Here is a 12,630-nt window from a genome sequence, read left to right on the forward strand (position 1 = left end):
AGCACAGTAGCCCCACCAGTCCTCCTGGGAATTGGGGAGTTGGGGCCTGAAGTTATGATTCTTTGCGGCACTCGTGGTGACGTGTCCCCAGCATTTGCACCCACCCTTGGCTTTTCTCTAGAGACCATCTTTCTTTGCTTCGGCTCACATGGTAGGAGATGGCAGCCCAGCCCCTGTTTATCAGGACCTCCCATTTCAAGCCCAGCTCCTTCTTTTTACTTTGTAGTTCACTGTCTGTAATCCTCTCTCCCTCCCTCTTGGCTGGTTTAGCCTGTGCTTCTCTTTCCCCACTGTGGCCAGGGAGGCTGGGATTATGTAGGAAACAAAACAGTCAAGGCTAAGGACAGGTGGATTTTTCTAGAAAGGGAAACGTGTGTAAGAAGAAGAAAAAAAGGTTGCCATTTTACCACATATTCTCCTGCTGAATGTCTGCTTCCTCCCATTTTTTTTCAGCTAGTATTTGGAGCAAGGGGCGGGGAAAGTCCCCAGAAATTCTTTGTTTTCTCCCAACCAAATCAAACTCTCATGTCTACTGCCAAACAAGACACCCTAGCAACTTGACCTTAATTTCTTGCTGAGCGACCCTGAGCTCTGGTTTTTCCAAGATCCACCACGAACTAGTCTTGCAGAGGGAGCTGCTGTTACTTTGTACCATGTTGGGATTATGGAATAATTTCCCAAATACATGATGAGTCACATGTTCTGGCTATAACTTTGTATCAAAGTATAGGAAATGTTGTTCCTAACTTGAACCTTAGCTGTGCAAAGAGCCTTTCTGATCTCTGTTATGGGCTTGCTAAGGCTGGTAGAGAGAACCATGGGCCCAGGGTTCAGACTTTGCAAGGCAGAGTGTAGCATTATCTCCCTCCCAGTCTCTTGAGGTAAAGTGGAGATTTACATTTCTCAAGGTCTGTAAGCCTTGACTTGGCTTATGCGTGTAGGGATTTCTTAGCATTGCCCTTTACCTTTCACTAGGCACCTTCCACTGTGCCTCCTTTTCATTTGTTTCCTCCCAATTAAAACAGACTCAATACAGCCTCTGGATGTGACAACCTTTCAGCTTAGTCCTAGTAAGTTTCTGAGTTTCTCGGGACTTCAGCTTGCCAAGACCTCATCACAAGTTTGCAAGAGGTGGCGTTGAATGTTTTTCCTTCAGAAATTAAGTTTTAAATGAATTTATGTTTTTCATCAGAGTAGCTAGCTATGAGAGGAGTCTTATCTCTGGGCATTGTTTTTCTTTGGCTTCTAGGAAAAAAAAAAAAAGGGGAAGTTTTAGTAATTTTCATCAAATTCAGTTTTAGTCGATCATTTGAAAAGCTATTTGTATCAAATCTTATTAGTAAGATTTCCAGGCAGGGACTAACACTAAAAAGCTAACATGAACCTAGACTTTTTGGGGGGAATGATTTCTACACCCCATAAAATCCCAGGCAATTATATTTCCTTGTTTTTTGCTAGGAGACTATGCAGGTTAGGTTTATAACCTTGATTCTTGTTTTATCCCCCTATCAGTTAGAGATTAATTGCGGGACTCTGGAAGGGTGAGCTGTTGGATTTTATCATCTTTGAACCTACCATTGTTCTCAAGGTCTTCTAAAGGTCAGTAACTTAAGTTTTCCTCTTCCCCCTAAAGCACATCTTTATAAGAAAAACTTTATTTAGAAAAAGGCAGATGTTATTTTCAGTTTGTTATATTTGTTATGCGGATGGCTAGCCTGAAAATTCACTGGCAGTATGTCCAGTGAATTAGTCTGCTTTAGGTATTAATTACTCCACTGAGCCTTAAAACATTAAAAAATAATAATAAAGTGTTGGTTTCATTCCTCAGATGCTCAGTGGCTTAAGACAGTGTATTTTAACTTCTTGTTCACATTACATGATAGCTGTGGCTCTGCTCCAAGGGTCGTCTTTACTCTAGATCCAGGCTGAATGGGTCACCCCAGTCTGGGACATAATCTCATGGGAGTAGGAAAGGGTAAGAAAGGAAATGACCAAGGGCTGAAGCAAGTCGTATGGCAAAGCCTAGCAGCGGTGAAGTGGGGAAGTATAAGGAATCTTCCATCTGCAGGCACTGTCTCATGACAACGGGAGGCGTAATCCTCTTCTGGGGAGGGCAGCAAATAATGGAAACAGCAACATAATCTACCACAGTGGCAAACTATATTTAATTCAGAGAGGTTTAATGGCCTGTATGCTGATGCTGAAACAGTGTTTAGAATTGATTAAATCTATATTTCAGGGTTTATTTTGAAAAGGTTATGCTTCAGAAATCTGCCTAGATACGGAAAACAAGGTCCAATTTTTGTGTACAGGACTGATTAATCTTTTATGAGCAGGAAAGCTGTACCCACAATTTGGTAACTTTCCACGCACTGTTTCTCAAAGGTCTAGATCTGAATTTTAATCAAGAAATTACTCTTACTACTTTCTTGACTTTTAGTTCTTCATTTTTCATGTATTACTGCTATCTCATTGGTCACTGTTTTTTGTTTAATTCCTTGAGTTAATAGGGCCTTGGCTGCCAATTAAAGGCAGATGGTTCTGTCAAGAGAAGGGTAGAGAAATGGGGGCTTTCAGTGAAATTAAAATTTATTAGGGCCTGGTAAATATGCCCTGGTATTTTTCTTTCAAAAGTGAAACTGCTGAGCTACTGCTAATTTCCTTACTGGGAAATGTCTGTCTTACCATTTAAAAAGTACAAAATCAGAATTTTTCAAAGAAAGAGAGCAAATTATGATACTGTGAGATATAGAACTTCAGTGCCTCGATCGGTCATTCGCCATCTACACGTTGGGGAGATTCAGAACTTTTTGTGGGGGGAGGAATCTTGGCCATTCCTGCAGGTTCACCCTCACACTTTTTTGTATGAATTGGGGGTTATCTATTTTGTCAAGAGTCTTGGATAGGTTTGTGGTAGGCAGTTAGACAGACATGAAGCAGAGCAAGGTTGATGGGCCAGGTACAGAAGGTCACCAGGATAGAAAGTTCTTGGTTCCTATCAAAGGACAAATGTAGGGTGGGACCTTGTCCCCAGGGTTACCTTTCCTCCCTAGAGATAACATCTAGGCCTTAGTTGTATTTCAGTTCCAGGCCCAGAAAAGCAACAAAACCAGACTAAACCACATCAAGGCTGACCTCAAGCACTGAATAATGACCCCATCCCCCCTGGAGCCCACCAGTCAATCAATCAGTGGAGACCTAGACCCTGAAAGGACACACCTGGAAAGCTGAATATTATAATGAGACCTTCCCCTGGGACCTCCCCCAAACTCTCCACCCTTAACACCCTTAGGAAGGTGCGCCCAGTGCTCTCTTCCTCCTGGGAGCAGACCCTTCCTTTCCCTCTCCCTTTCCCTCTCCCTTCCCCTTCCCATTGCCCCCCCTCACCCCCAGGGGCCTTACGGTTACCTTCTTCACTCCCAAGCTCCAAGGGCCCTTCCTTTACCTCTATAACTTGTTTCCTAAGCCCATTTATTTTCCAGATAAACGTTCTTTTATATTTGGAGTCTTGGCTCTGAATTCTTTCCTAACCAGAACTCAAGTATACCGAGGTTACTGAATCCAGGTTCTGGTGTGACCCCACTGGTCTAAAACCTGGTGCTGCTCCTGCCACCTACAACAGGTTCTGCCATTTTTATGAGAATGTCGACGTTTCTGCTTTCATTTGCCCTTCTTGCTCAAGCTCAGACTGGCCTGCATGCTTCCCTTAGGGCCTTTGCACTGGTGCTTCCTCTGCCTGAAGCAGCCTTCTCACCTCCAGGCCTTCTCACGCTTAGTCTTTACTGATGTGTCATCATCTCAATACCTTAAAATTCAGAATTATAATCTGCTTTCTCCTGCTACTCCTGATTTCCCTTATCCAGCCCTTCCTTTCCTTCTGTCCCATAGCATAATAATGTAGTTTGTAATTCACCTACTATGTTCATTGTCCATCTACCCCAGCAGACTAGGGTCGTCCCCAGGGCAGAGATCTTTATCTGGTTGGTTGACTGATACCAAGTTCCTCGGGCAGAGCCTGGAAAGATAGAAGGCACTTAATAGATATTGGTTGTTGAGTGAACTAAGGGTTCTGCGCCTTCAGAATCCCTCTGGTGAGGAAGTGTATGTTTTAGTCTGCTGTTAGGCAAACGTTGATTTCCCTGATGAACAGGGACTTTTGATTCGTTCTCCCCAGTTATGAAAGTTGTCTAAGTCATACTTCCTTTTCTGCTTTGGCTACCAGGATGCAAACACTGTTGTATGCTCGATTGTGATGGTGACTCTGTGCTTCAACATGTAGGTAAACTAATGCAGTCCTTCCCTCCTTCCCCCTTTCCCCAGCCTTCACTTGGTGAAAACTTGTTGTGTAGTCATTTTTGTTTATGTTTTGACAGTAACAATGCCTTTTATTGTTAGACCATTTATGTAACCTTTAGAAGGGAATGGTGTGTAAGAATTCAAAACCACTCTCCAAAGAGAAGTGGTTTATTAAAGAGATTTGTTTGTCTTAGCTTATAGCTGGCTTTCTTTTGAACAGCAGCCAGGTCAGCACCATTGTTTCGGGTAGTGTGCAACTCACTAGTTTGATCGGTGTTCTGAAACGGTAATTTTGGGTATTCTATTTCTCTGTAGGCTTTTTTTTGATTGAATTGCACTTAGACAAGTATTAACATACTTGTAAACTATTACTGTCAATCCCAAACTCTTGCTTCTTAAACCCAAGGACCCTAATTTCTGACAGAATATCCTTTGAAAGAATGGCTTGCCTCTGCTCAATAAAAGGAATTGCTGGCTGAGCCCCAAAAGGATTAAATCAATGGCAGGGTGTTCAGTCCGGACATACATGAATTGATATCCTAGTGCTTGCTTTTCAGATGGGGGTAGTTTTAGGGGGTGTTCAAAGTCATAGGCTCAACCATCTTCCTGGAACTATAATTTTGCTTGAAACTTTTGGAGAACTCTCCTTTGAATTTGAATGGTGTTAGCAAGTCCTGTCTCAAAGATTACAAAAATATGTAGAATTTTCTGTTTCTGAGTTGGCCAAATTTGAGTCACTGACTCTGCTGAATGTTGGACTTCTTTGTAAGCAGGTCTGTGTGATATTAGTGTCGGGATCTAGGAGAGGGAGCAGCAAAGGGTTAGGCCCGTTGCCCTGCTCCCCTGGCTGCTGCTCAGCCTTTGGAACTGGAATTGGGGATTTCACAGTGACTCCTTAGAAACTGCACAGCTAGTCTGTTAACGAATTGAATTTGCCATCTGAAGGATCAGTAGATTTAGTTCGGTTTGTTTTTTAAGTACAATTGCCTGAAGCCCTGGGATTTTACAAATTACTTTGGTTTCCTACTCACGCAGCGTTAAATCAAGACCCTCAGTGGTCTCTAACACCACCTCCCGCAAGAGTAAGGTGTTAGAAACACAAACATGCTGGGAATCCTGACTTTATTTTGTCATCTTAGTTATTTTAAGATTATAAAAACAACAAAGTTCATGAGAAAAATCTGAAAAATCTTTCACTCTTCCACATCGTGTCTGAGGCATTTCTCTCAACAGATGGGTTAGTGTTGTGACCAAGGAGCATCCCCAAAGGGAGTCAGTCACTCATCCACATTCGTGTCTTTCCGCAATGCCAGGTTCTCTAGGGGACACCCCCCAGTAAGCCAGTAGGGTCACATGCAGGTTACACACAGAGGGAGAGCTTACTGGGTAGAATTGAGCAGAGTGAGCGTCCAGCACGAAGTCCCTGTCACTGGTGACCTCGCAGTGGAGAGGTGAGTCTCAGTCTCAAGCCAGGCAGCCACAGTGGCAGCGTGCATCCGGTGGACTAGAAGTCCGGCAGGGCTCCGAGGGTGACCCCTGGGACAGCCAAGCTTGAGCGTGGAACGGCCGGAGCTCTGAGTTCTCATAGCCCACAGTGGGTGGCGGACTCACTCATATCAGTGTCCAGATGGAGTCCTTATCCGAGTGGCTAGACTTGTGGTTTTGGGTATACTGGACCCCTCCCAAGGGTGTTCCTGTTCCACCCCATTAGCTCAATCTTGACTTAGTACTTGACTTAACTGTCATGGCTAACAGTGACTCCACATTGGATTGTCAAAAGTATTCAAAAAGTCTGTTCTGCTCTGTTAGCCAGGTGATGCCTGTGTCCCCAACCCGCAGGTGGTAGAAGTTGGTGGTCAGTACCAGCAGCAGTAGACCTAAAAATCATAGACTTAGATGCTGTCTGAAATACGGCTTTTATTACTGTGCTGTGCAAATTAGTCTATGTTTGATTCTCAGGTGTGAAAAACCTTAAACATCAACTCTGAAAAATTTTAGCATTGTTTTGAATGTGTGTTTGTATACTTTAAAAAAACCAAGTTTTGCCTGGCCGTCGTGGCTCAGCGGTTGAGCATCGATCTAGGATCCAGGAGATTGAGGTTTGACTCCCGGTCAGGGCACATGCCCGGGTTGTGGGCCTGATCCCCAGTACAGGGTGTGCAAGAGGCAGCCGTTCAATGGTATTTCCATTTCTCTCTCTCCCTTCCTCTCTCTGAAATCAATAAAAAGATATTTTAAAATAAATAAATAAAAATCAAGATTTCCTACAATAATCGTGAGTGAAAACAGTAGTTCCTGCCACACCTCTCCCAGTCTGACTCCTTCCCCTTAGAAGTAACTACTTATAGATCATTTATCTTTCTTCTACTGTTTTACTATACGAAAACGCTGGCATTTGACTGCTTTCGACCTGTGAAAATGGAAGTATTTTGAGAAAACATGCTTATCACTGTCATTTCTTGATTTTTAAAAGTCCAAATTTGGATGTTTACTGTCTCCCAACACTGTTTTCTCAAATTCTTCTAATATAAGTACAGTTTGTTATTGATTAAGATCAAATGTGTATATTACTGTGACTATGAAGGTACTTCACAGCTGAGACATGTAATTTGAGTATTTGCTTCCTCATAAGCTTGTTCTCACCCAGAGTGAACAATTTCGTTTGTTAGCCTTATGTACCTTTCAATGATTCACCCCCAAATTGAAGCCTAACCCTAAAACCTCAGGGTAGTTAGCTGTCTGGTCAGTTCCTGAAGGCATCCCTTTCGAAGTGTCATCATTTCTCTTTCCTGGATCCCATGGGGTCCTCTTTCCTTGTGGTCTCTCATCTTGGTAGGCAGAGGCATTGACTAGTAGCTTCTGAGAGAGGTTACATGGGATACACATTTTTTGAGATTTGGCGTGTCTACAGTGTCTCACCCTTCCTCCCCAGTCGTCCAGCTAAGTATACGCTTCTAGGTTGGAAGCTTCTTTTTTCCCCTCAGAACTTTGAAAAGTTTGCTCCCTAACATTTTCCCTTCTTCTCTTGAAAAGCTTTTAGGATCTTTTCTTTGGCCCAAGTATTCTGATTGATCTGTTTTCATTGATTTTTCTGGTCACAGAGTGGCCTTCCTAATCTAGAAATTTATGTGTTTTAGTTATTAAAAAATTTCTTGAATCATCTTTGATAACTTTCTCTCTTTTCTCTTGATTGAATTGTTTTCAAATATTGGTCCTTCCGGAACAATCTTCTGATTTTCTTACCTGTTTCTCTTTGTATTCCATTTTCTGGTGAATTTTTTCAGTTTTACTTACAATTGTTTTGCTGAGCCCGGCTTCTGTGGCTCAGTAGTTGAGTGTTGATCTACAAAACAAGAGGTCATCGGTCAGGGCACATGCCCGGGCCCAACCCCCAATAGGGGGCATGCAGGAGGCAGCTGAAAGATGTGTTTTTTTTTAAAATATATTTTTAGTGATTTCAGAGAGAGGAAGGAGGAAGGAGAGAGAAACATCAATGATGAGAGAGTCGTCATTGATCAGCTGCCTCCTGCACGCCCCCGATTGGGGATGGAGCCCGAAACCTGGGCATGTGCCCTGACTGGGAATCAGACCTCGATCTCCTGGATCCTAGGTCGATGCTCAACCGCTGAGCCACACCAGCCAGGCTAAATGATGTTTCTCTCATCCATGTCTCTATCCCTCTCCCTCTAAAAATCAATAAAAACATATTTTTTTAAAAAAGTGAACAGTTGTTTTGCTGAATTAAAAATAATCTTCAAGTGGATAATACATGGCTCAAATTTAAAAGATTTTAAAAGGTAAAATGAAAAGCCTCTTAGTTCCTGCTACAAGCTCCCATATTCCTTCCTCAGAGGCAACCAGTGTTCCTCCTTACAGAGATACTCTGTCCTTATGTTAAAAAGTGTACATGTGTGTATTGTCATATTCTCCATTTCTTTTAAAATTATAAATAATAATATACTTTACATATTGTTACGCACCTTGCTTTTTTTCACATAACCATACTTCTTGAGATTTCTTCTACAGGTACAGTTTTTCCTATGTTTTTATGGTTTTAAACACAGCAGCATGGCATTTCTTTTTACAGATGCTCCGTATTTTGTTGAGTCAGTTTCTTATTGATTTTGCTGTTTGCAGTGCTGCAAGGGATATCTCTGAACATGCATTTTTTTGCTCACGTGATAAAATCCTAAATATGGAATTACCGGGTGAAAGGCTCTGTGCATTTGTACTTGTCATAGGTATCACCCCAATGTCTTCCGTAGAAGCTGTGCTGATATATATGTACTCTCATCAGCAAGGTACAAAAGTACCTGTCACTCTCCATCCTTGCCAACATGGGATGTGAGGAAACTTCTTAATCTCTGCCAATCTGATAAGTGAAAAATGGTATCTCCTGTGGTTTTAATTTGCATTTCTCATAGGAGGTTGAGCATCTTTTCATGAATCTGTAAGAGCCTTTCTGTGAACTGTTCTGCCCTTTGCTGTTGGGCTGTTAGATATCAAGTTCTGTCACTTTATGTATAAGGAAATAAGCCCTTATCTATGATAAGAATTGGAGTTGTTCCCAGTTTATTGTTCACCTTTTGACTTGGATTATGTTGCATTTCTCCATGTAGACGAATTTATCAGCTCCTTATTTTAAGGCCTTTAAATTTAATGCCATAAAGAGAAAAAGGCCTTCCTTGCTCTAAAATTATTTTTTTAATCATCCAGGGTTTCTTCTGATACTTCCTTGGTTTCAGTTTTTTTATTTAAATTATTAATCCATCTTAAATTAATTTCAGTAACTAGGGATCCCAGTTTACTTTTTTAAAGATGGTTACTGGTTCTCTCAACCATTTTTAATCATTTATCCTTTTTGATTGGAATGGCGCCTTTATCATATACCAAATCCCACAGGCACGTGTTTCCATTTCTTGACTTTTTTGTTGGTCTGCCTATCGATTCATATTTCAATTGTAATACTGTCCTAATTGTCAACATTTCCGTGTTCGTGGGGATCAGGTTTTTATTTTATTGTTGATGTTGATATTAACCAAAAAAAATTGCAGTGACATTTAAAAATGAATTATTCAAAATTTAAAGAAAAACAATCAGAATTTTATGTCATTCAAAAGAAGTACACTTACCTAGGTTGGTACAGGTCACAGTTTTCTAACTCAACATTTACTATTTATTTTCCCAGTGAGGGGAAACAGTATGCCAAAATGGGGGTAAGAAGTACTTAATTATTCACTTTGGGGATCAAGATTGACTTACAAATCAGAACATTTAACTTTGAGGGAGGAAAAACGGATTAAATAGGTCAATAATTGCAAAGCAAAACTCTTAAGTTGGAGAGTTGGATGAAGACACTTGGTTGTGGGGACGCGGAGTCATCTGAGAGGCGACTCTTGGTTCATTCTCAGGTGATGGGAATAGAGCATCCATCAGTAGTCAGCTGGAGTGCAGCAGCAGCGGTGGTTTTCTTTCAGTGCAAAGCCTTTATTTGTCTGAGATGAAAAAAGAGACTGCAGTGAACCACAGACCATTTCATTCCGAACCGTGACAGCCTTTTGGCCTCTCTCCTCAGCGTATCCCTCTGAAATAGCCCGTAAAGTGTGTGTATGTCTGTGTGAGCCAGACTGTTGCCGTATCATATTGTGACACCAAAAGAGAAGAGAACCTGTCTCCGTGCCCACCTGAGCTGTGGTGCCCAAAACACATGCTCATGAGTGAGTCATTTTGGAAACTGTTTTTCTCCTGAAGGTAATGAATTTAAACCATTACCTCCCAAAGGCCATTCCTGCAGGTACCATTACATTGAGGGTTAAGACTTTAACATGTGAATTTACAGGGGGACACAAACATTCATTCCGGAACAAGATCATAAAATAGCGAGCGGGCGGGCTGCTCTGAGTCCCTGTGGTCAGTCGGCTCCTCAGAAGCCTCTAAGGGGACTTTGGCTCCACTTAGGCATACGGTGTTACAGATCAAAACGTAACTTGAGAGAGAGCATTGTCTTTTTTTAGGAGCTCTGGACCTAAAACTTGTGTTGAAAGTCTTCCCAGTAGTGCCTAGAATGGGTCCAAGGCGCTGTGGTCTCATTTGCCTTCTAAGAGAGAGGTTTCATGAAAGAAGCATCCACTTGAATGTTGGTAGAAATTTTTTGTTGTTGTTTCCATTTTAAGTGTGCAATTCAGTGGTATTAAGTACATTTACATTGCTGTACAACCATCACTACCTTCATCTCCAGAAGTTTTTCATCTTCCCAAACAGAAACTCAGCACCCATTCAAAACTATGCCCATTTCCCCCTCCCCCTAGCTCCCGGCAGCCACTATTCTACTGTCTAATTGTTTAACTTTTGCCTTTAGGTATATAGTTGATACTCAGAAGCTAAACCTTGCTCTTAGAGAATCTTCACCCGCTCCTCGGCTTGGGCATGCAGTTTGCTGGTTAAGCCTGGGATCAAAATGCAGCCTTCATCACTGATTCTGGAAATCTTGGAATAGGGTAAAACTGCCTGAGTTTACAATGAAGAAATGCACTTCTAGATTTCTGGGGTAGATCAGAGATTTCCTTACCAGCAGTGGCATCTCAGTCAACCGTGTTTTTCTTATCTCTTGGCCAGAAAACAAAACCGGTGGTTGTGGTGTAATAAGCCTTGTGTACACAGCTGCAGGAGGGAGCCGGGAGGTGGCTGTGTTCTGAGGCCCCGAGGCCTGCAGAATATAATGGGGCATCTGGCCCCATGCAGTCTCTGGTCACAACAGTTTTGGAATTGGATTTTGTCCTGCAGCGATGGCGACTCTTTGAAGAGAAAGGCACTTTTGAATATTCGCGGTGCTTTGAAACCAGTGCCAGGAAGATACTGGAACTTAAGGCTGGTCTGAGGCAAAGCTGGGCGTGAGGCTTTCATTTGCAGGAACACAGGTGGTTGGGGAAAGGAGGTATTCATTAATTTTGTCAGTGAAATTCGTTGAACTCCCAAAGCAGTTTGGAAGAGTCTTAGCTGTTTTTAAAATCTGTTGGTAATCGTGGTACATCCTAAAAGGGAGTCCCAGGTTAAGAGCATAAATGTGGGTTCTGAGTTCAGGCGTGCTGATTTGTGACTCGTTTAGCCTTGCTAAGCCTCAGTTTCCTCATCTGAAGAGTGGTCAAAAGTGCATACTGCATTTAAAGCGACTGGCACCTAAGAACTTAACAGAGGAAACCTCTTTTTGCCCCTGGACGAGCCATATAAAATGGAAAGTTTTATGCATACCGTATATATTTGTATCCTTCAGAATACTCTTAAGATCTCCCAATCCTGAATTATTTCACTTACTCGAATCCCAAGTAGGTGAGACATCAGGGATAACAGAGGCCGGTTCTTCCAACCCAGTCAAGCAAAAATGGGGTGGGGGGGGCATTTCTAGTTCCTGACAGTGAGGGAGGCAGACGCCAAGGTCCTGTGAGCTTTGCGGGTTCCTACCCATCGCGTTGTTTTCCTCTTCAGAAAGTGGGCAGGAGTTTGTTTTCAGTAGCTGAGTTCACTGTCTGACTGTCTCCAGGCCTTACCTCCCCCTCTCCCGTGTTTATGAAAAAGGAAAACAAAATTACTAGGCACTCACATCATCCGTTTAGAAGGATCTGGAGGTTCGGTAGCTGACGCTCCCAGATCCTACAGATTTGGGGTGGGATGAGAATAAAGCCACCCAGTACCTTTGACCACTGCGCCCTTTTCATTCACAGGGGTGAACATGGGTTTGCAGCACGGGGAGCAGGGGGGAGGGGGGCACAGGTAAGATCCAGGTCTGTTGTCTTACGCACCCAGGTAATGCATCTGCTCTGATAGCTGCCTGTCTGGGTTTACTGGGGAAGGGCATTGAGTAAGACATGGTGGGGGCCTGGAGAATGAGCCTCGAGACCCACCCAGCTTGTGGAAATGCAGAAAATGTAATGCAGAAATTATGTTTTTCCAGCTTGTGAATCCAAAACAATGGGATTGTTGGAAGAACATATGAGGCTTGTTCTTTTTTTTTTTGAAAGCATTATTGTGTTCAATGGGTACATGTGCTTTGCTCATAAAAATTTTGTGCTTTAATCACGTTGCTGGGGGGTGGGGGGAGCTATGGATTTTACTACCAACAGAAAGTAATATAAGATGTGATGTCTTCTTAGTAGGCTCTTAAGAGATTTTTTTTTTTTTTTTTAAAGAAATGGGGAAAATACACCTCTTAGGCAGAAAGTGCTGACAGTGTTGGCAGCAGACCTATATGTTTAATAAACGTACTAATTTAATTCTTCACCACTTGGTTTTATCTTGATCATTCCCAAGGTGATTTCCCCCCTCTTAGTTATGCAGTAG

At 42.4% G+C, this 12,630-nt stretch overlaps 1 protein-coding gene across 6 annotated transcripts in view; it reads left to right on the top strand.

The window, feature by feature from the left end:
* Nucleotides 1-12,630, top strand: part of KANK1 (KN motif and ankyrin repeat domains 1) — a gene marked incomplete at its 3' end in the record, with an annotated part of 179,362 nt that overhangs the window by 15,931 nt on the left and 150,801 nt on the right. For 3 of the 6 annotated variants that reach the window (XM_081152474.1, XM_081152477.1, XM_081152463.1), the window contains exon 2: nt 1,513-1,599. The exons of the other annotated variants lie outside the window; for them this stretch is intronic. The remainder of the gene's footprint in view (nt 1-1,512; nt 1,600-12,630) is intronic. 6 annotated transcript variants of the gene reach the window in all.

This window comes from Miniopterus schreibersii, assembly GCF_964146895.1.
Source record: "Miniopterus schreibersii genome assembly, chromosome: 11".
NCBI classification, from domain to species: Eukaryota; Metazoa; Chordata; class Mammalia; order Chiroptera; family Miniopteridae; genus Miniopterus; species Miniopterus schreibersii.